The following is a 27,135-nucleotide window of genomic DNA, read 5'->3' on the forward strand; positions in this document are numbered from 1 at the left end:
TGGACACCACGGAGTGCTATTCAGCTAGGAGGAGCAGCGGTGAGAGGGCACCTCTCGTGGTTCTCCTGGCCAGAGCTGGAACCCGTTCCAGTAAGCCAGGTAGCCCAAGAATGGACACACGAGCACCACGTGCTCGCGCTCATCAGCAAATGGGTACGAACCGATGGACACCTAAGTGGACACAGAGGAATCACCTTCATCGGGTGGGTGTCGGGCGGGTGGGGGGAGGGGATGGGCATACACCTCCATTAGGAACGGGGTGGGTGCGCACCGACTGGGGGATGGGCGCACTTGAGGCTCTGACCCGAGGGGGGAGGCTGGGAGAGGGCAACGTACCCGACCTTAACATTGGTACCCCCACAATACGCTGGAACAACATCAGAGGTAAATGAATAAGAACACAGGGGGGAGGGGGGCACGGGCAACACATGTCACCTTAATACTTGGACTCCCATCATCTGCTTGAAAAGAGAGAGAAAAGAAAATGCAATCATAGAGATAAGAGACACTTTTTAAACATAATGAATCCGAAGAGAAAAGTAAAAGGAGGCCTGTGGAGCAGGTCTGGGTGTGACTCCGGATCCCCCAACATCAGGTGCCACCACCAAAGATTCCTACGTGTAGCCCATAGAACCCCAAAAGCAACGGGACGAGTTCTGGTCACATACTCCCTCAAAATGACATCCTGGCCTTCTTCTGGAACTCCCTCCCCTCTCAGACTCTCAAGGTTTCCTCCAGCGTGTCGGTTCCCACAGAGCAGACCTTTGGTCTGAGACCTGACAGTCCAGAAGCCACGCATGCTGCCGCGTGACGGCGGTGTCGCGGCTTGGGACAAGAGGAGGCCCCACGGTGCGGGCTGGGGCGCCAGGCACCGCGGCGGGCGCTGAGGGTGGGGGTGACCCCCACCCCGGGCCGCCGACTCGCTCCCAGAAAGGGGACAGAACAAGAGGCAAAACAAAAAAAAAAAAAAGAAGAAGCCTACGGCACCCGGTATTCCCAGGCGGTCTCCCATCCAAGTACTAACCAGGCCCGACCCTGCTTAGCTTCCGAGACCAGACGAGATCGGGCGCGTTCAGGGTGGTGTGGCCCTAGACGGCGGAGGGCGCCCCTGCCCCGCTCAAGAAGCCGAGCCTCTCTGCGCTTCCCCGCCGCCTCCTCCCCCCGCCCCAGGCCCCGCGCCGGCGCTGACCCGCACCGGGCCGGGCCTGTTGAGTTCACCGGCCGGGTCCGGCGGGCTCCGAGGGACGGGGGTGACAGGCGGGGCGGGGCGGGCAGGGAGCGGCGGGCCGGGGTGGGGGGCTGTCTCTCTATACACACACACACACACACACACACACACACACTCACACTCACACAAGATGCGCCTCCACGGCTGGACTCGCCAAGGTGGAGACCTTCCAGCCCCCTTCCTCTCCTCGCCTGGCCCACCCCCAGCTCGTGGCCGCCGCCGCCGCCGCCGCCGCCGCCGCCGCCGCCGCCGCCGATTGCGCACGCGCGGGTCGCCCGCCCTTTGACCCCTGGCAGGGCCCGCCATCCCCACAACCCCTTTCAGCTGCGCCCCCCACCCTGTGGGTGGGCTGCCGCCTATTCCCCCGGGCCGGGCTGGGGCACAGCGCATGGGGGAGGGGAGCGAGTGTATGGGGCGTCTCTCTCTCTCTCTAGGGATGTGTCCCATGGGTGGGGTGGCGTGGTTTGTGGGGCGCTGAAGAAATCAGTCCCCTCCATCTCCTACCTCTGGAAAACGCCCAAGCCCTTGGAGAACTGCCGGCAACGCGACCGTGGGGGCCGGGAACCTCCTCTGGGTCCTCCTGTGGCCCAGTCCAAGGGGCCTGGGCCTGGCCGGGGCTGCATTAGACCCCGACCACCCTGGCGTGTGGACTCGCTAAAAATCGGCGATTAGATATTGGATTCCAGCTTCATTGAGGTCATTTCACTAATGAGTGCACCGGAAAGAGTTTCCTAATCCATCTGTGAGGGTGGCAACTGAAAGAGAATTTTAAAGCTGACAGAATAGGCGAGGAAAGGCATAGGAGATTTCCACACCCAGTAAGGAAGCCTTTCCCGAAATGGAAGAAAGAAACGAGCAAACAGAAACACCGGTAGCCCGCCAGGATGAGAGTCTGCCCCCGAGAATAAGTACCCTGACCAGGTTCACCCGTGGGTGGGTGGCGAGCTAGCGGCATTCAGAAGAGCGAGGCCCGCAGTCTGTGCAGAAGACACCTGCACTCGGGTGTGTGTGGCGGCACGATTCACAAGCAGCTCCAGATGTTAAGCCAAGGAGAAGCCAGGGAGTTCCCAACGCCCCAGGTGTCCTCAGCCCACGACTGGCTGCTGGGGGAATGCGAAGCCCGGCTCCTTGTCTCAGAGCCCTTGTCTCAGAGCGGGACAACCAGGAGGTGTGACGTACACCCCGGGGTTCCCAGGAGGATCAGGCTGAAGCTGGGACTTGGCCTGAAAGTGTCCCCTCGCATGGCCACCCCCTTCCCCTTCCTGCTCCTCTACTCCTGGTGCCCCTCCATCCAGGGGCCAGACCTTAAAGAGTCACCCGCAAGAGAATCCTGGTCCCAAAGGAGCCTTCTGGGGGACCCGTGCTGAGAGAGGTTGTGGGCATGGCCCGCTGGGGCTCTGCCCGACCCAGGGCTGAGAGATGCAACCTCCCAGCTCTGGGTCCCTGCAGGGGAAGCGTTGGCAAGCACAGGGCCAGTCCTCCAAAGGCCCAGGTGCAGGGAGCCCAGGCCAAGCAGCCTGTGGAAGAAGCCACCCCGGGAACACGACTGCAGGCCACGGCCCTTCCCACCTCCTCCTCCTCCTCCTCCTGCTCCTCCACACCCCCCGACCTCCCACCGCCCCACCCCACCCCCCGACATGGCGCAGGGCTCAGAGACACCTCAGACACTTGCTACCCAAAGTGCAAAGGGCATCAGTTGCTCCTCCAAACCCCCCCCCCTGCCCAGCAGACCGCGTTGTCCAGCCAGCCCCCGGGCCTCCCTGGGGTGCCCAGCACAAAAGTGCAGACAACCACCGGACCCTCAATCTCAGTTTTCGGATGTTTTTGCCACTCTAAGGACCCGCAGGCCAGCTGGGCCTTCTGGCAGGACAGAGAGCCCCGGAATCCGACGTGGAGAGCTGGGTGTACGTCCCCACGAGGAGGCGGTCCCCACCTCCGCGGCTCTCCCCTTGCGGGGGGGAAAAGCAGCCACGGGGCCTCAGAGAAGACACCAGGTTGGGCGCCCGCCCCACAGTGGGGGCACGTCCCCCGCAGGCCACTTAGCGCCGGCCGCCGGCCGGCGGACGGTTGGGTGGCGCGAGACGCTGCGGCCGCCCTGCTACCGGGTTCCTGGGAGGGCGTCCTGGAACCAGCGTCCACACCAAGCCCTTGGAAGGCCCAGGCGACGGAGGAGCCCCGTCAGGCAGGGGCCGAGGACGGTGACGGCCCCGGGCGGGGAGGAGCGTGTCAGGCAGGGGCAGAGGACGGTGACAGGTGACAGGCCGGGCGGGAAGGAGTCAGTCAGGCAGGGGCCGAGGAGGAGACGGGCTGGGTAAGGGTTAGGGTTAGAGTCAGGGCACAAGTCACAATCGCAAAGACCTGGAAGCGACCCGAGTGCCCATCGACCCACGAGTGCGTAAATGAAATGTGGCGCGTGGACACCACGGAGTGCTATTCAGCTAGGAGGAGCAGCGGTGAGAGGGCACCTCTCGTGGTTCTCCTGGCCAGAGCTGGAACCCGTTCCAGTAAGCCAGGTAGCCCAAGAATGGACACACGAGCACCACGTGCTCGCGCTCACCAGCAAATGGGTACGAACCGATGGACACCTAAGTGGACACAGAGGAATCACCTTCATCGGGTGGGTGTCGGGCGGGTGGGGGGAGGGGATGGGCATACACCTCCATTAGGAACGGGGTGGGTGCGCACCGACTGGGGGATGGGCGCACTTGAGGCTCTGACCCGAGGGGGGAGGCTGGGAGAGGGCAACGTACCCGACCTTAACATTGGTAACCCCACAATACGCTGGAACAACATCAGAGGTAAATGAATAAGAACACAGGGGGGAGGGGGGCACGGGCAACACATGTCACCTTAATACTTGGACTCCCATCATCTGCTTGAAAAGAGAGAGAAAAGAAAATGCAATCATAGAGATAAGAGACACTTTTTAAACATAATGAATCCGAAGAGAAAAGTAAAAGGAGGCCTGTGGAGCAGGTCTGGGTGTGACTCCGGATCCCCCAACATCAGGTGCCACCACCAAAGATTCCTACGTGTAGCCCATAGAACCCCAAAAGCAACGGGACGAGTTCTGGTCACATACTCCCTCAAAATGACATCCTGGCCTTCTTCTGGAACTCCCTCCCCTCTCAGACTCTCAAGGTTTCCTCCAGCGTGTCGGTTCCCACAGAGCAGACCTTTGGTCTGAGACCTGACAGTCCAGAAGCCACGCATGCTGCCGCGTGACGGCGGTGTCGCGGCTTGGGACAAGAGGAGGCCCCACGGTGCGGGCTGGGGCGCCAGGCACCGCGGCGGGCGCTGAGGGTGGGGGTGACCCCCACCCCGGGCCGCCGACTCGCTCCCAGAAAGGGGACAGAACAAGAGGCAAAACAAAAAAAAAAAAAAGAAGAAGCCTACGGCACCCGGTATTCCCAGGCGGTCTCCCATCCAAGTACTAACCAGGCCCGACCCTGCTTAGCTTCCGAGACCAGACGAGATCGGGCGCGTTCAGGGTGGTGTGGCCCTAGACGGCGGAGGGCGCCCCTGCCCCGCTCAAGAAGCCGAGCCTCTCTGCGCTTCCCCGCCGCCTCCTCCCCCCGCCCCAGGCCCCGCGCCGGCGCTGACCCGCACCGGGCCGGGCCTGTTGAGTTCACCGGCCGGGTCCGGCGGGCTCCGAGGGACGGGGGTGACAGGCGGGGCGGGGCGGGCAGGGAGCGGCGGGCCGGGGTGGGGGGCTGTCTCTCTATACACACACACACACACACACACTCACACTCACTCACTCACACTCACACAAGATGCGCCTCCACGGCTGGACTCGCCAAGGTGGAGACCTTCCAGCCCCCTTCCTCTCCTCGCCTGGCCCACCCCCAGCTCGTGGCCGTCGCCGCCGCCGCCGCCGCCGCCGCCGCCGCCGCCGCCGATTGCGCACGCGCGGGTCGCCCGCCCTTTGACCCCTGGCAGGGCCCGCCATCCCCACAACCCCTTTCAGCTGCGCCCCCCACCCTGTGGGTGGGCTGCCGCCTATTCCCCCGGGCCCGGGCTGGGGCACAGCGCATGGGGGAGGGGAGCGAGTGTATGGGGCGTCTCTCTCTCTCTCTAGGGATGTGTCCCATGGGTGGGGTGGCGTGGTTTGTGGGGCGCTGAAGAAATCAGTCCCCTCCATCTCCTACCTCTGGAAAACGCCCAAGCCCTTGGAGAACTGCCGGCAACGCGACCGTGGGGGCCGGGAACCTCCTCTGGGTCCTCCTGTGGCCCAGTCCAAGGGGCCTGGGCCTGGCCGGGGCTGCATTAGACCCCGACCACCCTGGCGTGTGGACTCGCTAAAAATCGGCGATTAGATATTGGATTCCAGCTTCATTGAGGTCATTTCACTAATGAGTGCACCGGAAAGAGTTTCCTAATCCATCTGTGAGGGTGGCAACTGAAAGAGAATTTTAAAGCTGACAGAATAGGCGAGGAAAGGCATAGGAGATTTCCACACCCAGTAAGGAAGCCTTTCCCGAAATGGAAGAAAGAAACGAGCAAACAGAAACACCGGTAGCCCGCCAGGATGAGAGTCTGCCCCCGAGAGAAAGTACCCTGACCAGGTTCACCCGTGGGTGGGTGGCGAGCTAGCGGCATTCAGAAGAGCGAGGCCCGCAGTCTGTGCAGAAGACACCTGCACTCGGGTGTGTGTGGCGGCACGATTCACAAGCAGCTCCAGATGTTAAGCCAAGGAGAAGCCAGGGAGTTCCCAACGCCCCAGGTGTCCTCAGCCCACGACTGGCTGCTGGGGGAATGCGAAGCCCGGCTCCTTGTCTCAGAGCCCTTGTCTCAGAGCGGGACAACCAGGAGGTGTGACGTACACCCCGGGGTTCCCAGGAGGATCAGGCTGAAGCTGGGACTTGGCCTGAAAGTGTCCCCTCGCATGGCCACCCCCTTCCCCTTCCTGCTCCTCTACTCCTGGTGCCCCTCCATCCAGGGGCCAGACCTTAAAGAGTCACCCGCAAGAGAATCCTGGTCCCAAAGGAGCCTTCTGGGGGACCCGTGCTGAGAGAGGTTGTGGGCATGGCCCGCTGGGGCTCTGCCCGACCCAGGGCTGAGAGATGCAACCTCCCAGCTCTGGGTCCCTGCAGGGGAAGCGTTGGCAAGCACAGGGCCAGTCCTCCAAAGGCCCAGGTGCAGGGAGCCCAGGCCAAGCAGCCTGTGGAAGAAGCCACCCCGGGAACACGACTGCAGGCCACGGCCCTTCCCACCTCCTCCTCTTCCTCCTCCTGCTCCTCCACACCCCCCGACCTCCCACCCCCCCACCCCACCCCCCGACATGGCGCAGGGCTCAGAGACACCTCAGACACTTGCTACCCAAAGTGCAAAGGGCATCAGTTGCTCCTCCAAACCCCCCCCCCTGCCCAGCAGACCGCGTTGTCCAGCCAGCCCCCGGGCCTCCCTGGGGTGCCCAGCACAAAAGTGCAGACAACCACCGGACCCTCAATCTCAGTTTTCGGATGTTTTTGCCACTCTAAGGACCCGCAGGCCAGCTGGGCCTTCTGGCAGGACAGAGAGCCCCGGAATCCGACGTGGAGAGCTGGGTGTACGTCCCCACGAGGAGGCGGTCCCCACCTCCGCGGCTCTCCCCTTGCGGGGGGGAAAAGCAGCCACGGGGCCTCAGAGAAGACACCAGGTTGGGCGCCCGCCCCACAGTGGGGGCACGTCCCCCGCAGGCCACTTAGCGCCGGCCGCCGGCCGGCGGACGGTTGGGTGGCGCGAGACGCTGCGGCCGCCCTGCTACCGGGTTCCTGGGAGGGCGTCCTGGAACCAGCGTCCACACCAAGCCCTTGGAAGGCCCAGGCGACGGAGGAGCCCCGTCAGGCAGGGGCCGAGGACGGTGACGGCCCGGGCGGGGAGGAGCGTGTCAGGCAGGGGCAGAGGACGGTGACAGGTGACAGGCCGGGCGGGAAGGAGTCAGTCAGGCAGGGGCCGAGGAGGAGACGGGCTGGGTAAGGGTTAGGGTTAGAGTCAGGGCACAAGTCACAATCGCAAAGACCTGGAAGCGACCCGAGTGCCCATCGACCCACGAGTGCGTAAATGAAATGTGGCGCGTGGACACCACGGAGTGCTATTCAGCTAGGAGGAGCAGCGGTGAGAGGGCACCTCTCGTGGTTCTCCTGGCCAGAGCTGGAACCCGTTCCAGTAAGCCAGGTAGCCCAAGAATGGACACACGAGCACCACGTGCTCGCGCTCACCAGCAAATGGGTACGAACCGATGGACACCTAAGTGGACACAGAGGAATCACCTTCATCGGGTGGGTGTCGGGCGGGTGGGGGGAGGGGATGGGCATACACCTCCATTAGGAACGGGGTGGGTGCGCACCGACTGGGGGATGGGCGCACTTGAGGCTCTGACCCGAGGGGGGAGGCTGGGAGAGGGCAACGTACCCGACCTTAACATTGGTAACCCCACAATACGCTGGAACTACATCAGAGGTAAATGAATAAGAACACAGGGGGGAGGGGGGCACGGGCAACACATGTCACCTTAATACTTGGACTCCCATCATCTGCTTGAAAAGAGAGAGAAAAGAAAATGCAATCATAGAGATAAGAGACACTTTTTAAACATAATGAATCCGAAGAGAAAAGTAAAAGGAGGCCTGTGGAGCAGGTCTGGGTGTGACTCCGGATCCCCCAACATCAGGTGCCACCACCAAAGATTCCTACGTGTAGCCCATAGAACCCCAAAAGCAACGGGACGAGTTCTGGTCACATACTCCCTCAAAATGACATCCTGGCCTTCTTCTGGAACTCCCTCCCCTCTCAGACTCTCAAGGTTTCCTCCAGCGTGTCGGTTCCCACAGAGCAGACCTTTGGTCTGAGACCTGACAGTCCAGAAGCCACGCATGCTGCCGCGTGACGGCGGTGTCGCGGCTTGGGACAAGAGGAGGCCCCACGGTGCGGGCTGGGGCGCCAGGCACCGCGGCGGGCGCTGAGGGTGGGGGTGACCCCCACCCCGGGCCGCCGACTCGCTCCCAGAAAGGGGACAGAACAAGAGGCAAAACAAAAAAAAAAAAAAGAAGAAGCCTACGGCACCCGGTATTCCCAGGCGGTCTCCCATCCAAGTACTAACCAGGCCCGACCCTGCTTAGCTTCCGAGACCAGACGAGATCGGGCGCGTTCAGGGTGGTGTGGCCCTAGACGGCGGAGGGCGCCCCTGCCCCGCTCAAGAAGCCGAGCCTCTCTGCGCTTCCCCGCCGCCTCCTCCCCCCGCCCAAGGCCCCGCGCCGGCGCTGACCCGCACCGGGCCGGGCCTGTTGAGTTCACCGGCCGGGTCCGGCGGGCTCCGAGGGACGGGGGTGACAGCGGGGCGGGGCGGGGCGGGGCGGGCAGGGAGCGGCGGGCCGGGGTGGGGGGCTGTCTCTCTATACACACACACACACACACACACACACACACACTCACACTCACACAAGATGCGCCTCCACGGCTGGACTCGCCAAGGTGGAGACCTTCCAGCCCCCTTCCTCTCCTCGCCTGGCCCACCCCCAGCTCGTGGCCGCCGCCGCCGCCGCCGCCGCCGCCGCCGCCGCCGCCGATTGCGCACGCGCGGGTCGCCCGCCCTTTGACCCCTGGCAGGGCCCGCCATCCCCACAACCCCTTTCAGCTGCGCCCCCCACCCTGTGGGTGGGCTGCCGCCTATTCCCCCGGGCCGGGCTGGGGCACAGCGCATGGGGGAGGGGAGCGAGTGTATGGGGCGTCTCTCTCTCTCTCTAGGGATGTGTCCCATGGGTGGGGTGGCGTGGTTTGTGGGGCGCTGAAGAAATCAGTCCCCTCCATCTCCTACCTCTGGAAAACGCCCAAGCCCTTGGAGAACTGCCGGCAACGCGACCGTGGGGGCCGGGAACCTCCTCTGGGTCCTCCTGTGGCCCAGTCCAAGGGGCCTGGGCCTGGCCGGGGCTGCATTAGACCCCGACCACCCTGGCGTGTGGACTCGCTAAAAATCGGCGATTAGATATTGGATTCCAGCTTCATTGAGGTCATTTCACTAATGAGTGCACCGGAAAGAGTTTCCTAATCCATCTGTGAGGGTGGCAACTGAAAGAGAATTTTAAAGCTGACAGAATAGGCGAGGAAAGGCATAGGAGATTTCCACACCCAGTAAGGAAGCCTTTCCCGAAATGGAAGAAAGAAACGAGCAAACAGAAACACCGGTAGCCCGCCAGGATGAGAGTCTGCCCCCGAGAGAAAGTACCCTGACCAGGTTCACCCGTGGGTGGGTGGCGAGCTAGCGGCATTCAGAAGAGCGAGGCCCGCAGTCTGTGCAGAAGACACCTGCACTCGGGTGTGTGTGGTGGCACGATTCACAAGCAGCTCCAGATGTTAAGCCAAGGAGAAGCCAGGGAGTTCCCAACGCCCCAGGTGTCCTCAGCCCACGACTGGCTGCTGGGGGAATGCGAAGCCCGGCTCCTTGTCTCAGAGCCCTTGTCTCAGAGCGGGACAACCAGGAGGTGTGACGTACACCCCGGGGTTCCCAGGAGGATCAGGCTGAAGCTGGGACTTGGCCTGAAAGTGTCCCCTCGCATGGCCACCCCCTTCCCCTTCCTGCTCCTCTACTCCTGGTGCCCCTCCATCCAGGGGCCAGACCTTAAAGAGTCACCCGCAAGAGAATCCTGGTCCCAAAGGAGCCTTCTGGGGGACCCGTGCTGAGAGAGGTTGTGGGCATGGCCCGCTGGGGCTCTGCCCGACCCAGGGCTGAGAGATGCAACCTCCCAGCTCTGGGTCCCTGCAGGGGAAGCGTTGGCAAGCACAGGGCCAGTCCTCCAAAGGCCCAGGTGCAGGGAGCCCAGGCCAAGCAGCCTGTGGAAGAAGCCACCCCGGGAACACGACTGCAGGCCACGGCCCTTCCCACCTCCTCCTCCTCCTCCTCCTGCTCCTCCACACCCCCCGACCTCCCACCCCCCCACCCCACCCCCCGACATGGCGCAGGGCTCAGAGACACCTCAGACACTTGCTACCCAAAGTGCAAAGGGCATCAGTTGCTCCTCCAAACCCCCCCCCCTGCCCAGCAGACCGCGTTGTCCAGCCAGCCCCCGGGCCTCCCTGGGGTGCCCAGCACAAAAGTGCAGACAACCACCGGACCCTCAATCTCAGTTTTCGGATGTTTTTGCCACTCTAAGGACCCGCAGGCCAGCTGGGCCTTCTGGCAGGACAGAGAGCCCCGGAATCCGACGTGGAGAGCTGGGTGTACGTCCCCACGAGGAGGCGGTCCCCACCTCCGCGGCTCTCCCCTTGCGGGGGGGAAAAGCAGCCACGGGGCCTCAGAGAAGACACCAGGTTGGGCGCCCGCCCCACAGTGGGGGCACGTCCCCCGCAGGCCACTTAGCGCCGGCCGCCGGCCGGCGGACGGTTGGGTGGCGCGAGACGCTGCGGCCGCCCTGCTACCGGGTTCCTGGGAGGGCGTCCTGGAACCAGCGTCCACACCAAGCCCTTGGAAGGCCCAGGCGACGGAGGAGCCCCGTCAGGCAGGGGCCGAGGACGGTGACGGCCCGGGCGGGGAGGAGCGTGTCAGGCAGGGGCAGAGGACGGTGACAGGTGACAGGCCGGGCGGGAAGGAGTCAGTCAGGCAGGGGCCGAGGAGGAGACGGGCTGGGTAAGGGTTAGGGTTAGAGTCAGGGCACAAGTCACAATCGCAAAGACCTGGAAGCGACCCGAGTGCCCATCGACCCACGAGTGCGTAAATGAAATGTGGCGCGTGGACACCACGGAGTGCTATTCAGCTAGGAGGAGCAGCGGTGAGAGGGCACCTCTCGTGGTTCTCCTGGCCAGAGCTGGAACCCGTTCCAGTAAGCCAGGTAGCCCAAGAATGGACACACGAGCACCACGTGCTCGCGCTCACCAGCAAATGGGTACGAACCGATGGACACCTAAGTGGACACAGAGGAATCACCTTCATCGGGTGGGTGTCGGGCGGGTGGGGGGAGGGGATGGGCATACACCTCCATTAGGAACGGGGTGGGTGCGCACCGACTGGGGGATGGGCGCACTTGAGGCTCTGACCCGAGGGGGGAGGCTGGGAGAGGGCAACGTACCCGACCTTAACATTGGTAACCCCACAATACGCTGGAACTACATCAGAGGTAAATGAATAAGAACACAGGGGGGAGGGGGGCACGGGCAACACATGTCACCTTAATACTTGGACTCCCATCATCTGCTTGAAAAGAGAGAGAAAAGAAAATGCAATCATAGAGATAAGAGACACTTTTTAAACATAATGAATCCGAAGAGAAAAGTAAAAGGAGGCCTGTGGAGCAGGTCTGGGTGTGACTCCGGATCCCCCAACATCAGGTGCCACCACCAAAGATTCCTACGTGTAGCCCATAGAACCCCAAAAGCAACGGGACGAGTTCTGGTCACATACTCCCTCAAAATGACATCCTGGCCTTCTTCTGGAACTCCCTCCCCTCTCAGACTCTCAAGGTTTCCTCCAGCGTGTCGGTTCCCACAGAGCAGACCTTTGGTCTGAGACCTGACAGTCCAGAAGCCACGCATGCTGCCGCGTGACGGCGGTGTCGCGGCTTGGGACAAGAGGAGGCCCCACGGTGCGGGCTGGGGCGCCAGGCACCGCGGCGGGCGCTGAGGGTGGGGGTGACCCCCACCCCGGGCCGCCGACTCGCTCCCAGAAAGGGGACAGAACAAGAGGCAAAACAAAAAAAAAAAAAAGAAGAAGCCTACGGCACCCGGTATTCCCAGGCGGTCTCCCATCCAAGTACTAACCAGGCCCGACCCTGCTTAGCTTCCGAGACCAGACGAGATCGGGCGCGTTCAGGGTGGTGTGGCCCTAGACGGCGGAGGGCGCCCCTGCCCCGCTCAAGAAGCCGAGCCTCTCTGCGCTTCCCCGCCGCCTCCTCCCCCCGCCCCAGGCCCCGCGCCGGCGCTGACCCGCACCGGGCCGGGCCTGTTGAGTTCACCGGCCGGGTCCGGCGGGCTCCAAGGGACGGGGGTGACAGGCGGGGCGGGGCGGGCAGGGAGCGGCGGGCCGGGGTGGGGGGCTGTCTCTCTATACACACACACACACACACACACACACACTCACACTCACTCACTCACACTCACACAAGATGCGCCTCCACGGCTGGACTCGCCAAGGTGGAGACCTTCCAGCCCCCTTCCTCTCCTCGCCTGGCCCACCCCCAGCTCGTGGCCGCCGCCGCCGCCGCCGCCGCCGCCGCCGCCGCCGATTGCGCACGCGCGGGTCGCCCGCCCTTTGACCCCAGGCAGGGGCCGCCATCCCCGACAACCCCTTTCAGCTGTGCCCCCCACCCTGTGGGTGGGCTGCCGCCTATTCCCCCGGGCCCGGGCTGGGGCACAGCGCATGGGGGAGGGGAGCGAGTGTATGGGGCGTCTCTCTCTCTCTCTAGGGATGTGTCCCATGGGTGGGGTGGCGTGGTTTGTGGGGCGCTGAAGAAATCAGTCCCCTCCATCTCCTACCTCTGGAAAACGCCCAAGCCCTTGGAGAACTGCCGGCAACGCGACCGTGGGGGCCGGGACCCTCCTCTGTGTCCTCCTGTGGCCCAGTCCAAGGGGCCTGGGCCTGGCCGGGGCTGCATTGGACCCCGACCACCCTGGCGTGTGGACTCGCTAAAAATCGGCGATTAGATATTGGATTCCAGCTTCATTGAGGTCATTTCACTAATGAGTGCACCGGAAAGAGTTTCCTAATCCATCTGTGAGGGTGGCAACTGAAAGAGAATTTTAAAGCTGACAGAATAGGCGAGGAAAGGCATAGGAGATTTCCACACCCAGTAAGGAAGCCTTTCCCGAAATGGAAGAAAGAAACGAGCAAACAGAAACACCGGTAGCCCGCCAGGATGAGAGTCTGCCCCCGAGAGAAAGTACCCTGACCAGGTTCACCCGTGGGTGGGTGGCGAGCTAGCGGCATTCAGAAGAGCGAGGCCCGCAGTCTGTGCAGAAGACACCTGCACTCGGGTGTGTGTGGCGGCACGATTCACAAGCAGCTCCAGATGTTAAGCCAAGGAGAAGCCAGGGAGTTCCCAACGCCCCAGGTGTCCTCAGCCCACGACTGGCTGCTGGGGGAATGCGAAGCCCGGCTCCTTGTCTCAGAGCCCTTGTCTCAGAGCGGGACAACCAGGAGGTGTGACGTACACCCCGGGGTTCCCAGGAGGATCAGGCTGAAGCTGGGACTTGGCCTGAAAGTGTCCCCTCGCATGGCCACCCCCTTCCCCTTCCTGCTCCTCTACTCCTGGTGCCCCTCCATCCAGGGGCCAGACCTTAAAGAGTCACCCGCAAGAGAATCCTGGTCCCAAAGGAGCCTTCTGGGGGACCCGTGCTGAGAGAGGTTGTGGGCATGGCCCGCTGGGGCTCTGCCCGACCCAGGGCTGAGAGATGCAACCTCCCAGCTCTGGGTCCCTGCAGGGGAAGCGTTGGCAAGCACAGGGCCAGTCCTCCAAAGGCCCAGGTGCAGGGAGCCCAGGCCAAGCAGCCTGTGGAAGAAGCCACCCCGGGAACACGACTGCAGGCCACGGCCCTTCCCACCTCCTCCTCCTCCTCCTCCTGCTCCTCCACACCCCCCGACCTCCCACCCCCCCACCCCACCCCCCGACATGGCGCAGGGCTCAGAGACACCTCAGACACTTGCTACCCAAAGTGCAAAGGGCATCAGTTGCTCCTCCAAACCCCCCCCCTGCCCAGCAGACCGCGTTGTCCAGCCAGCCCCCGGGCCTCCCTGGGGTGCCCAGCACAAAAGTGCAGACAACCACCGGACCCTCAATCTCAGTTTTCGGATGTTTTTGCCACTCTAAGGACCCGCAGGCCAGCTGGGCCTTCTGGCAGGACAGAGAGCCCCGGAATCCGACGTGGAGAGCTGGGTGTACGTCCCCACGAGGAGGCGGTCCCCACCTCCGCGGCTCTCCCCTTGCGGGGGGGAAAAGCAGCCACGGGGCCTCAGAGAAGACACCAGGCTGGGCGCCCGCCCCACAGTGGGGGCACGTCCCCCGCAGGCCACTTAGCGCCGGCCGCCGGCCGGCGGACGGTTGGGTGGCGCGAGACGCTGCGGCCGCCCTGCTACCGGGTTCCTGGGAGGGCGTCCTGGAACCAGCGTCCACACCAAGCCCTTGGAAGGCCCAGGCGACGGAGGAGCCCCGTCAGGCAGGGGCCGAGGACGGTGACGGCCCCGGGCGGGGAGGAGCGTGTCAGGCAGGGGCAGAGGACGGTGACAGGTGACAGGCCGGGCGGGAAGGAGTCAGTCAGGCAGGGGCCGAGGATGAGACGGGCTGGGTAAGGGTTAGGGTTAGAGTCAGGGCACAAGTCACAATCGCAAAGACCTGGAAGCGACCCGAGTGCCCATCGACCCACGAGTGCGTAAATGAAATGTGGCGCGTGGACACCACGGAGTGCTATTCAGCTAGGAGGAGCAGCGGTGAGAGGGCACCTCTCGTGGTTCTCCTGGCCAGAGCTGGAACCCGTTCCAGTAAGCCAGGTAGCCCAAGAATGGACACACGAGCACCACGTGCTCGCGCTCACCAGCAAATGGGTACGAACCGATGGACACCTAAGTGGACACAGAGGAATCACCTTCATCGGGTGGGTGTCGGGCGGGTGGGGGGAGGGGATGGGCATACACCTCCATTAGGAACGGGGTGGGTGCGCACCGACTGGGGGATGGGCGCACTTGAGGCTCTGACCCGAGGGGGGAGGCTGGGAGAGGGCAACGTACCCGACCTTAACATTGGTACCCCCACAATACGCTGGAACAACATCAGAGGTAAATGAATAAGAACACAGGGGGGAGGGGGGCACGGGCAACACATGTCACCTTAATACTTGGACTCCCATCATCTGCTTGAAAAGAGAGAGAAAAGAAAATGCAATCATAGAGATAAGAGACACTTTTTAAACATAATGAATCCGAAGAGAAAAGTAAAAGGAGGCCTGTGGAGCAGGTCTGGGTGTGACTCCGGATCCCCCAACATCAGGTGCCACCACCAAAGATTCCTACGTGTAGCCCATAGAACCCCAAAAGCAACGGGACGAGTTCTGGTCACATACTCCCTCAAAATGACATCCTGGCCTTCTTCTGGAACTCCCTCCCCTCTCAGACTCTCAAGGTTTCCTCCAGCGTGTCGGTTCCCACAGAGCAGACCTTTGGTCTGAGACCTGACAGTCCAGAAGCCACGCATGCTGCCGCGTGACGGCGGTGTCGCGGCTTGGGACAAGAGGAGGCCCCACGGTGCGGGCTGGGGCGCCAGGCACCGCGGCGGGCGCTGAGGGTGGGGGTGACCCCCACCCCGGGCCGCCGACTCGCTCCCAGAAAGGGGACAGAACAAGAGGCAAAACAAAAAAAAAAAAAAGAAGAAGCCTACGGCACCCGGTATTCCCAGGCGGTCTCCCATCCAAGTACTAACCAGGCCCGACCCTGCTTAGCTTCCGAGACCAGACGAGATCGGGCGCGTTCAGGGTGGTGTGGCCCTAGACGGCGGAGGGCGCCCCTGCCCCGCTCAAGAAGCCGAGCCTCTCTGCGCTTCCCCGCCGCCTCCTCCCCCCGCCCCAGGCCCCGCGCCGGCGCTGACCCGCACCGGGCCGGGCCTGTTGAGTTCACCGGCCGGGTCCGGCGGGCTCCGAGGGACCGGGGTGACAGGCGGGGCGGGGCGGGCAGGGAGCGGCGGGCCGGGGTGGGGGGCTGTCTCTCTATACACACACACACACACACACACACACACTCACACTCACTCACTCACACTCACACAAGATGCGCCTCCACGGCTGGACTCGCCAAGGTGGAGACCTTCCAGCCCCCTTCCTCTCCTCGCCTGGCCCACCCCCAGCTCGTGGCCGCCGCCGCCGCCGCCGCCGCCGCCGCCGCCGATTGCGCACGCGCGGGTCGCCCGCCCTTTGACCCCAGGCAGGGGCCGCCATCCCCGACAACCCCTTTCAGCTGCGCCCCCCACCCTGTGGGTGGGCTGCCGCCTATTCCCCCGGGCCCGGGCTGGGGCACAGCGCATGGGGGAGGGGAGCGAGTGTATGGGGCGTCTCTCTCTCTCTCTAGGGATGTGTCCCATGGGTGGGGTGGCGTGGTTTGTGGGGCGCTGAAGAAATCAGTCCCCTCCATCTCCTACCTCTGGAAAACGCCCAAGCCCTTGGAGAACTGCCGGCAACGCGACCGTGGGGGCCGGGACCCTCCTCTGTGTCCTCCTGTGGCCCAGTCCAAGGGGCCTGGGCCTGGCCGGGGCTGCATTGGACCCCGACCACCCTGGCGTGTGGACTCGCTAAAAATCGGCGATTAGATATTGGATTCCAGCTTCATTGAGGTCATTTCACTAATGAGTGCACCGGAAAGAGTTTCCTAATCCATCTGTGAGGGTGGCAACTGAAAGAGAATTTTAAAGCTGACAGAATAGGCGAGGAAAGGCATAGGAGATTTCCACACCCAGTAAGGAAGCCTTTCCCGAAATGGAAGAAAGAAACGAGCAAACAGAAACACCGGTAGCCCGCCAGGATGAGAGTCTGCCCCCGAGAGAAAGTACCCTGACCAGGTTCACCCGTGGGTGGGTGGCGAGCTAGCGGCATTCAGAAGAGCGAGGCCCGCAGTCTGTGCAGAAGACACCTGCACTCGGGTGTGTGTGGCGGCACGATTCACAAGCAGCTCCAGATGTTAAGCCAAGGAGAAGCCAGGGAGTTCCCAACGCCCCAGGTGTCCTCAGCCCACGACTGGCTGCTGGGGGAATGCGAAGCCCGGCTCCTTGTCTCAGAGCCCTTGTCTCAGAGCGGGACAACCAGGAGGTGTGACGTACACCCCGGGGTTCCCAGGAGGATCAGGCTGAAGCTGGGACTTGGCCTGAAAGTGTCCCCTCGCATGGCCACCCCCTTCCCCTTCCTGCTCCTCTACTCCTGGTGCCCCTCCATCCAGGGGCCAGACCTTAAAGAGTCACCCGCAAGAGAATCCTGGTCCCAAAGGAGCCTTCTGGGGGACCCGTGCTGAGAGAGGTTGTGGGCATGGCCCGCTGGGGCTCTGCCCGACCCAGGGCTGAGAGATGCAACCTCCCAGCTCTGGGTCCCTGCAGGGGAAGCGTTGGCAAGCACAGGGCCAGTCCTCCAAAGGCCCAGGTGCAGGGAGCCCAGGCCAAGCAGCCTGTGGAAGAAGCCACCCCGGGAACACGACTGCAGGCCACGGCCCTTCCCACCTCCTCCTCTTCCTCCTCCTGCTCCTCCACACCCCCCGACCTCCCACCCCCCCACCCCACCCCCCGACATGGCGCAGGGCTCAGAGACACCTCAGACACTTGCTACCCAAAGTGCAAAGGGCATCAGTTGCTCCTCCAAACCCCCCCCCCTGCCCAGCAGACCGCGTTGTCCAGCCAGCCCCCGGGCCTCCCTGGGGTGCCCAGCACAAAAGTGCAGACAACCACCGGACCCTCAATCTCAGTTTTCGGATGTTTTTGCCACTCTAAGGACCCGCAGGCCAGCTGGGCCTTCTGGCAGGACAGAGAGCCCCGGAATCCGACGTGGAGAGCTGGGTGTACGTCCCCACGAGGAGGCGGTCCCCACCTCCGCGGCTCTCCCCTTGCGGGGGGGAAAAGCAGCCACGGGGCCTCAGAGAAGACACCAGGTTGGGCGCCCGCCCCACAGTGGGGGCACGTCCCCCGCAGGCCACTTAGCGCCGGCCGCCGGCCGGCGGACGGTTGGGTGGCGCGAGACGCTGCGGCCGCCCTGCTACCGGGTTCCTGGGAGGGCGTCCTGGAACCAGCGTCCACACCAAGCCCTTGGAAGGCCCAGGCGACGGAGGAGCCCCGTCAGGCAGGGGCCGAGGACGGTGACGGCCCGGGCGGGGAGGAGCGTGTCAGGCAGGGGCAGAGGACGGTGACAGGTGACAGGCCGGGCGGGAAGGAGTCAGTCAGGCAGGGGCCGAGGAGGAGACGGGCTGGGTAAGGGTTAGGGTTAGAGTCAGGGCACAAGTCACAATCGCAAAGACCTGGAAGCGACCCGAGTGCCCATCGACCCACGAGTGCGTAAATGAAATGTGGCGCGTGGACACCACGGAGTGCTATTCAGCTAGGAGGAGCAGCGGTGAGAGGGCACCTCTCGTGGTTCTCCTGGCCAGAGCTGGAACCCGTTCCAGTAAGCCAGGTAGCCCAAGAATGGACACACGAGCACCACGTGCTCGCGCTCACCAGCAAATGGGTACGAACCGATGGACACCTAAGTGGACACAGAGGAATCACCTTCATCGGGTGGGTGTCGGGCGGGTGGGGGGAGGGGATGGGCATACACCTCCATTAGGAACGGGGTGGGTGCGCACCGACTGGGGGATGGGCGCACTTGAGGCTCTGACCCGAGGGGGGAGGCTGGGAGAGGGCAACGTACCCGACCTTAACATTGGTAACCCCACAATACGCTGGAACTACATCAGAGGTAAATGAATAAGAACACAGGGGGGAGGGGGGCACGGGCAACACATGTCACCTTAATACTTGGACTCCCATCATCTGCTTGAAAAGAGAGAGAAAAGAAAATGCAATCATAGAGATAAGAGACACTTTTTAAACATAATGAATCCGAAGAGAAAAGTAAAAGGAGGCCTGTGGAGCAGGTCTGGGTGTGACTCCGGATCCCCCAACATCAGGTGCCACCACCAAAGATTCCTACGTGTAGCCCATAGAACCCCAAAAGCAACGGGACGAGTTCTGGTCACATACTCCCTCAAAATGACATCCTGGCCTTCTTCTGGAACTCCCTCCCCTCTCAGACTCTCAAGGTTTCCTCCAGCGTGTCGGTTCCCACAGAGCAGACCTTTGGTCTGAGACCTGACAGTCCAGAAGCCACGCATGCTGCCGCGTGACGGCGGTGTCGCGGCTTGGGACAAGAGGAGGCCCCACGGTGCGGGCTGGGGCGCCAGGCACCGCGGCGGGCGCTGAGGGTGGGGGTGACCCCCACCCCGGGCCGCCGACTCGCTCCCAGAAAGGGGACAGAACAAGAGGCAAAACAAAAAAAAAAAAAAGAAGAAGCCTACGGCACCCGGTATTCCCAGGCGGTCTCCCATCCAAGTACTAACCAGGCCCGACCCTGCTTAGCTTCCGAGACCAGACGAGATCGGGCGCGTTCAGGGTGGTGTGGCCCTAGACGGCGGAGGGCGCCCCTGCCCCGCTCAAGAAGCCGAGCCTCTCTGCGCTTCCCCGCCGCCTCCTCCCCCCGCCCAAGGCCCCGCGCCGGCGCTGACCCGCACCGGGCCGGGCCTGTTGAGTTCACCGGCCGGGTCCGGCGGGCTCCGAGGGACGGGGGTGACAGCGGGGCGGGGCGGGGCGGGGCGGGCAGGGAGCGGCGGGCCGGGGTGGGGGGCTGTCTCTCTATACACACACACACACACACACACACACACACACTCACACTCACACAAGATGCGCCTCCACGGCTGGACTCGCCAAGGTGGAGACCTTCCAGCCCCCTTCCTCTCCTCGCCTGGCCCACCCCCAGCTCGTGGCCGCCGCCGCCGCCGCCGCCGCCGCCGCCGCCGCCGCCGATTGCGCACGCGCGGGTCGCCCGCCCTTTGACCCCTGGCAGGGCCCGCCATCCCCACAACCCCTTTCAGCTGCGCCCCCCACCCTGTGGGTGGGCTGCCGCCTATTCCCCCGGGCCGGGCTGGGGCACAGCGCATGGGGGAGGGGAGCGAGTGTATGGGGCGTCTCTCTCTCTCTCTAGGGATGTGTCCCATGGGTGGGGTGGCGTGGTTTGTGGGGCGCTGAAGAAATCAGTCCCCTCCATCTCCTACCTCTGGAAAACGCCCAAGCCCTTGGAGAACTGCCGGCAACGCGACCGTGGGGGCCGGGAACCTCCTCTGGGTCCTCCTGTGGCCCAGTCCAAGGGGCCTGGGCCTGGCCGGGGCTGCATTAGACCCCGACCACCCTGGCGTGTGGACTCGCTAAAAATCGGCGATTAGATATTGGATTCCAGCTTCATTGAGGTCATTTCACTAATGAGTGCACCGGAAAGAGTTTCCTAATCCATCTGTGAGGGTGGCAACTGAAAGAGAATTTTAAAGCTGACAGAATAGGCGAGGAAAGGCATAGGAGATTTCCACACCCAGTAAGGAAGCCTTTCCCGAAATGGAAGAAAGAAACGAGCAAACAGAAACACCGGTAGCCCGCCAGGATGAGAGTCTGCCCCCGAGAGAAAGTACCCTGACCAGGTTCACCCGTGGGTGGGTGGCGAGCTAGCGGCATTCAGAAGAGCGAGGCCCGCAGTCTGTGCAGAAGACACCTGCACTCGGGTGTGTGTGGTGGCACGATTCACAAGCAGCTCCAGATGTTAAGCCAAGGAGAAGCCAGGGAGTTCCCAACGCCCCAGGTGTCCTCAGCCCACGACTGGCTGCTGGGGGAATGCGAAGCCCGGCTCCTTGTCTCAGAGCCCTTGTCTCAGAGCGGGACAACCAGGAGGTGTGACGTACACCCCGGGGTTCCCAGGAGGATCAGGCTGAAGCTGGGACTTGGCCTGAAAGTGTCCCCTCGCATGGCCACCCCCTTCCCCTTCCTGCTCCTCTACTCCTGGTGCCCCTCCATCCAGGGGCCAGACCTTAAAGAGTCACCCGCAAGAGAATCCTGGTCCCAAAGGAGCCTTCTGGGGGACCCGTGCTGAGAGAGGTTGTGGGCATGGCCCGCTGGGGCTCTGCCCGACCCAGGGCTGAGAGATGCAACCTCCCAGCTCTGGGTCCCTGCAGGGGAAGCGTTGGCAAGCACAGGGCCAGTCCTCCAAAGGCCCAGGTGCAGGGAGCCCAGGCCAAGCAGCCTGTGGAAGAAGCCACCCCGGGAACACGACTGCAGGCCACGGCCCTTCCCACCTCCTCCTCCTCCTCCTCCTGCTCCTCCACACCCCCCGACCTCCCACCCCCCCACCCCACCCCCCGACATGGCGCAGGGCTCAGAGACACCTCAGACACTTGCTACCCAAAGTGCAAAGGGCATCAGTTGCTCCTCCAAACCCCCCCCCCTGCCCAGCAGACCGCGTTGTCCAGCCAGCCCCCGGGCCTCCCTGGGGTGCCCAGCACAAAAGTGCAGACAACCACCGGACCCTCAATCTCAGTTTTCGGATGTTTTTGCCACTCTAAGGACCCGCAGGCCAGCTGGGCCTTCTGGCAGGACAGAGAGCCCCGGAATCCGACGTGGAGAGCTGGGTGTACGTCCCCACGAGGAGGCGGTCCCCACCTCCGCGGCTCTCCCCTTGCGGGGGGGAAAAGCAGCCACGGGGCCTCAGAGAAGACACCAGGTTGGGCGCCCGCCCCACAGTGGGGGCACGTCCCCCGCAGGCCACTTAGCGCCGGCCGCCGGCCGGCGGACGGTTGGGTGGCGCGAGACGCTGCGGCCGCCCTGCTACCGGGTTCCTGGGAGGGCGTCCTGGAACCAGCGTCCACACCAAGCCCTTGGAAGGCCCAGGCGACGGAGGAGCCCCGTCAGGCAGGGGCCGAGGACGGTGACGGCCCGGGCGGGGAGGAGCGTGTCAGGCAGGGGCAGAGGACGGTGACAGGTGACAGGCCGGGCGGGAAGGAGTCAGTCAGGCAGGGGCCGAGGAGGAGACGGGCTGGGTAAGGGTTAGGGTTAGAGTCAGGGCACAAGTCACAATCGCAAAGACCTGGAAGCGACCCGAGTGCCCATCGACCCACGAGTGCGTAAATGAAATGTGGCGCGTGGACACCACGGAGTGCTATTCAGCTAGGAGGAGCAGCGGTGAGAGGGCACCTCTCGTGGTTCTCCTGGCCAGAGCTGGAACCCGTTCCAGTAAGCCAGGTAGCCCAAGAATGGACACACGAGCACCACGTGCTCGCGCTCACCAGCAAATGGGTACGAACCGATGGACACCTAAGTGGACACAGAGGAATCACCTTCATCGGGTGGGTGTCGGGCGGGTGGGGGGAGGGGATGGGCATACACCTCCATTAGGAACGGGGTGGGTGCGCACCGACTGGGGGATGGGCGCACTTGAGGCTCTGACCCGAGGGGGGAGGCTGGGAGAGGGCAACGTACCCGACCTTAACATTGGTAACCCCACAATACGCTGGAACTACATCAGAGGTAAATGAATAAGAACACAGGGGGGAGGGGGGCACGGGCAACACATGTCACCTTAATACTTGGACTCCCATCATCTGCTTGAAAAGAGAGAGAAAAGAAAATGCAATCATAGAGATAAGAGACACTTTTTAAACATAATGAATCCGAAGAGAAAAGTAAAAGGAGGCCTGTGGAGCAGGTCTGGGTGTGACTCCGGATCCCCCAACATCAGGTGCCACCACCAAAGATTCCTACGTGTAGCCCATAGAACCCCAAAAGCAACGGGACGAGTTCTGGTCACATACTCCCTCAAAATGACATCCTGGCCTTCTTCTGGAACTCCCTCCCCTCTCAGACTCTCAAGGTTTCCTCCAGCGTGTCGGTTCCCACAGAGCAGACCTTTGGTCTGAGACCTGACAGTCCAGAAGCCACGCATGCTGCCGCGTGACGGCGGTGTCGCGGCTTGGGACAAGAGGAGGCCCCACGGTGCGGGCTGGGGCGCCAGGCACCGCGGCGGGCGCTGAGGGTGGGGGTGACCCCCACCCCGGGCCGCCGACTCGCTCCCAGAAAGGGGACAGAACAAGAGGCAAAACAAAAAAAAAAAAAAGAAGAAGCCTACGGCACCCGGTATTCCCAGGCGGTCTCCCATCCAAGTACTAACCAGGCCCGACCCTGCTTAGCTTCCGAGACCAGACGAGATCGGGCGCGTTCAGGGTGGTGTGGCCCTAGACGGCGGAGGGCGCCCCTGCCCCGCTCAAGAAGCCGAGCCTCTCTGCGCTTCCCCGCCGCCTCCTCCCCCCGCCCCAGGCCCCGCGCCGGCGCTGACCCGCACCGGGCCGGGCCTGTTGAGTTCACCGGCCGGGTCCGGCGGGCTCCAAGGGACGGGGGTGACAGGCGGGGCGGGGCGGGCAGGGAGCGGCGGGCCGGGGTGGGGGGCTGTCTCTCTATACACACACACACACACACACACACACACTCACACTCACTCACTCACACTCACACAAGATGCGCCTCCACGGCTGGACTCGCCAAGGTGGAGACCTTCCAGCCCCCTTCCTCTCCTCGCCTGGCCCACCCCCAGCTCGTGGCCGCCGCCGCCGCCGCCGCCGCCGCCGCCGCCGCCGATTGCGCACGCGCGGGTCGCCCGCCCTTTGACCCCAGGCAGGGGCCGCCATCCCCGACAACCCCTTTCAGCTGTGCCCCCCACCCTGTGGGTGGGCTGCCGCCTATTCCCCCGGGCCCGGGCTGGGGCACAGCGCATGGGGGAGGGGAGCGAGTGTATGGGGCGTCTCTCTCTCTCTCTAGGGATGTGTCCCATGGGTGGGGTGGCGTGGTTTGTGGGGCGCTGAAGAAATCAGTCCCCTCCATCTCCTACCTCTGGAAAACGCCCAAGCCCTTGGAGAACTGCCGGCAACGCGACCGTGGGGGCCGGGACCCTCCTCTGTGTCCTCCTGTGGCCCAGTCCAAGGGGCCTGGGCCTGGCCGGGGCTGCATTGGACCCCGACCACCCTGGCGTGTGGACTCGCTAAAAATCGGCGATTAGATATTGGATTCCAGCTTCATTGAGGTCATTTCACTAATGAGTGCACCGGAAAGAGTTTCCTAATCCATCTGTGAGGGTGGCAACTGAAAGAGAATTTTAAAGCTGACAGAATAGGCGAGGAAAGGCATAGGAGATTTCCACACCCAGTAAGGAAGCCTTTCCCGAAATGGAAGAAAGAAACGAGCAAACAGAAACACCGGTAGCCCGCCAGGATCAGAGTCTGCCCCCGAGAGAAAGTACCCTGACCAGGTTCACCCGTGGGTGGGTGGCGAGCTAGCGGCATTCAGAAGAGCGAGGCCCGCAGTCTGTGCAGAAGACACCTGCACTCGGGTGTGTGTGGCGGCACGATTCACAAGCAGCTCCAGATGTTAAGCCAAGGAGAAGCCAGGGAGTTCCCAACGCCCCAGGTGTCCTCAGCCCACGACTGGCTGCTGGGGGAATGCGAAGCCCGGCTCCTTGTCTCAGAGCCCTTGTCTCAGAGCGGGACAACCAGGAGGTGTGACGTACACCCCGGGGTTCCCAGGAGGATCAGGCTGAAGCTGGGACTTGGCCTGAAAGTGTCCCCTCGCATGGCCACCCCCTTCCCCTTCCTGCTCCTCTACTCCTGGTGCCCCTCCATCCAGGGGCCAGACCTTAAAGAGTCACCCGCAAGAGAATCCTGGTCCCAAAGGAGCCTTCTGGGGGACCCGTGCTGAGAGAGGTTGTGGGCATGGCCCGCTGGGGCTCTGCCCGACCCAGGGCTGAGAGATGCAACCTCCCAGCTCTGGGTCCCTGCAGGGGAAGCGTTGGCAAGCACAGGGCCAGTCCTCCAAAGGCCCAGGTGCAGGGAGCCCAGGCCAAGCAGCCTGTGGAAGAAGCCACCCCGGGAACACGACTGCAGGCCACGGCCCTTCCCACCTCCTCCTCCTCCTCCTCCTGCTCCTCCACACCCCCCGACCTCCCACCCCCCCACCCCACCCCCCGACATGGCGCAGGGCTCAGAGACACCTCAGACACTTGCTACCCAAAGTGCAAAGGGCATCAGTTGCTCCTCCAAACCCCCCCCCTGCCCAGCAGACCGCGTTGTCCAGCCAGCCCCCGGGCCTCCCTGGGGTGCCCAGCACAAAAGTGCAGACAACCACCGGACCCTCAATCTCAGTTTTCGGATGTTTTTGCCACTCTAAGGACCCGCAGGCCAGCTGGGCCTTCTGGCAGGACAGAGAGCCCCGGAATCCGACGTGGAGAGCTGGGTGTACGTCCCCACGAGGAGGCGGTCCCCACCTCCGCGGCTCTCCCCTTGCGGGGGGGAAAAGCAGCCACGGGGCCTCAGAGAAGACACCAGGCTGGGCGCCCGCCCCACAGTGGGGGCACGTCCCCCGCAGGCCACTTAGCGCCGGCCGCCGGCCGGCGGACGGTTGGGTGGCGCGAGACGCTGCGGCCGCCCTGCTACCGGGTTCCTGGGAGGGCGTCCTGGAACCAGCGTCCACACCAAGCCCTTGGAAGGCCCAGGCGACGGAGGAGCCCCGTCAGGCAGGGGCCGAGGACGGTGACGGCCCCGGGCGGGGAGGAGCGTGTCAGGCAGGGGCAGAGGACGGTGACAGGTGACAGGCCGGGCGGGAAGGAGTCAGTCAGGCAGGGGCCGAGGATGAGACGGGCTGGGTAAGGGTTAGGGTTAGAGTCAGGGCACAAGTCACAATCGCAAAGACCTGGAAGCGACCCGAGTGCCCATCGACCCACGAGTGCGTAAATGAAATGTGGCGCGTGGACACCACGGAGTGCTATTCAGCTAGGAGGAGCAGCGGTGAGAGGGCACCTCTCGTGGTTCTCCTGGCCAGAGCTGGAACCCGTTCCAGTAAGCCAGGTAGCCCAAGAATGGACACACGAGCACCACGTGCTCGCGCTCACCAGCAAATGGGTACGAACCGATGGACACCTAAGTGGACACAGAGGAATCACCTTCATCGGGTGGGTGTCGGGCGGGTGGGGGGAGGGGATGGGCATACACCTCCATTAGGAACGGGGTGGGTGCGCACCGACTGGGGGATGGGCGCACTTGAGGCTCTGACCCGAGGGGGGAGGCTGGGAGAGGGCAACGTACCCGACCTTAACATTGGTACCCCCACAATACGCTGGAACAACATCAGAGGTAAATGAATAAGAACACAGGGGGGAGGGGGGCACGGGCAACACATGTCACCTTAATACTTGGACTCCCATCATCTGCTTGAAAAGAGAGAGAAAAGAAAATGCAATCATAGAGATAAGAGACACTTTTTAAACATAATGAATCCGAAGAGAAAAGTAAAAGGAGGCCTGTGGAGCAGGTCTGGGTGTGACTCCGGATCCCCCAACATCAGGTGCCACCACCAAAGATTCCTACGTGTAGCCCATAGAACCCCAAAAGCAACGGGACGAGTTCTGGTCACATACTCCCTCAAAATGACATCCTGGCCTTCTTCTGGAACTCCCTCCCCTCTCAGACTCTCAAGGTTTCCTCCAGCGTGTCGGTTCCCACAGAGCAGACCTTTGGTCTGAGACCTGACAGTCCAGAAGCCACGCATGCTGCCGCGTGACGGCGGTGTCGCGGCTTGGGACAAGAGGAGGCCCCACGGTGCGGGCTGGGGCGCCAGGCACCGCGGCGGGCGCTGAGGGTGGGGGTGACCCCCACCCCGGGCCGCCGACTCGCTCCCAGAAAGGGGACAGAACAAGAGGCAAAACAAAAAAAAAAAAAAGAAGAAGCCTACGGCACCCGGTATTCCCAGGCGGTCTCCCATCCAAGTACTAACCAGGCCCGACCCTGCTTAGCTTCCGAGACCAGACGAGATCGGGCGCGTTCAGGGTGGTGTGGCCCTAGACGGCGGAGGGCGCCCCTGCCCCGCTCAAGAAGCCGAGCCTCTCTGCGCTTCCCCGCCGCCTCCTCCCCCCGCCCCAGGCCCCGCGCCGGCGCTGACCCGCACCGGGCCGGGCCTGTTGAGTTCACCGGCCGGGTCCGGCGGGCTCCGAGGGACCGGGGTGACAGGCGGGGCGGGGCGGGCAGGGAGCGGCGGGCCGGGGTGGGGGGCTGTCTCTCTATACACACACACACACACACACACACACACTCACACTCACTCACTCACACTCACACAAGATGCGCCTCCACGGCTGGACTCGCCAAGGTGGAGACCTTCCAGCCCCCTTCCTCTCCTCGCCTGGCCCACCCCCAGCTCGTGGCCGCCGCCGCCGCCGCCGCCGCCGCCGCCGCCGATTGCGCACGCGCGGGTCGCCCGCCCTTTGACCCCAGGCAGGGGCCGCCATCCCCGACAACCCCTTTCAGCTGCGCCCCCCACCCTGTGGGTGGGCTGCCGCCTATTCCCCCGGGCCCGGGCTGGGGCACA

The 27,135-nt window shown here is 63.5% G+C and overlaps 8 non-coding genes across 8 annotated transcripts; all 8 read right to left on the bottom strand.

Annotated features, from left to right (window-relative positions):
- Positions 1–975: 975 nt before the first annotated feature.
- On the bottom strand, positions 976–1,094 carry LOC142867709 (5S ribosomal RNA). Its single transcript, XR_012917066.1, has one exon. It is a non-coding gene; the product is annotated as a 5S ribosomal RNA (ribosomal RNA).
- Positions 1,095–4,617: 3,523 nt separating this feature from the next.
- On the bottom strand, positions 4,618–4,736 carry LOC142867710 (5S ribosomal RNA). The gene has a single exon (XR_012917067.1). It is a non-coding gene; the product is annotated as a 5S ribosomal RNA (ribosomal RNA).
- A 3,527-nt stretch (positions 4,737–8,263) lies between these two features.
- On the bottom strand, positions 8,264–8,382 carry LOC142867711 (5S ribosomal RNA). Its single transcript, XR_012917068.1, has one exon. It is a non-coding gene; the product is annotated as a 5S ribosomal RNA (ribosomal RNA).
- A 3,528-nt stretch (positions 8,383–11,910) lies between these two features.
- Positions 11,911–12,029, bottom strand: LOC142867713 (5S ribosomal RNA). Its single transcript, XR_012917070.1, has one exon. It is a non-coding gene; the product is annotated as a 5S ribosomal RNA (ribosomal RNA).
- Positions 12,030–15,557: 3,528 nt separating this feature from the next.
- On the bottom strand, positions 15,558–15,676 carry LOC142867714 (5S ribosomal RNA). Its single transcript, XR_012917071.1, has one exon. It is a non-coding gene; the product is annotated as a 5S ribosomal RNA (ribosomal RNA).
- Positions 15,677–19,201: 3,525 nt separating this feature from the next.
- On the bottom strand, positions 19,202–19,320 carry LOC142867715 (5S ribosomal RNA). The gene has a single exon (XR_012917072.1). It is a non-coding gene; the product is annotated as a 5S ribosomal RNA (ribosomal RNA).
- Positions 19,321–22,848: 3,528 nt separating this feature from the next.
- On the bottom strand, positions 22,849–22,967 carry LOC142867716 (5S ribosomal RNA). The gene has a single exon (XR_012917073.1). It is a non-coding gene; the product is annotated as a 5S ribosomal RNA (ribosomal RNA).
- A 3,528-nt stretch (positions 22,968–26,495) lies between these two features.
- On the bottom strand, positions 26,496–26,614 carry LOC142867717 (5S ribosomal RNA). The gene has a single exon (XR_012917074.1). It is a non-coding gene; the product is annotated as a 5S ribosomal RNA (ribosomal RNA).
- Positions 26,615–27,135: the final 521 nt, after the last annotated feature.

The sequence above is a fragment of the Microcebus murinus genome, unplaced genomic scaffold, assembly GCF_040939455.1.
Source record: "Microcebus murinus isolate Inina unplaced genomic scaffold, M.murinus_Inina_mat1.0 scaf019_hap2_Mmur4.0, whole genome shotgun sequence".
NCBI classification, from domain to species: Eukaryota; Metazoa; Chordata; class Mammalia; order Primates; family Cheirogaleidae; genus Microcebus; species Microcebus murinus.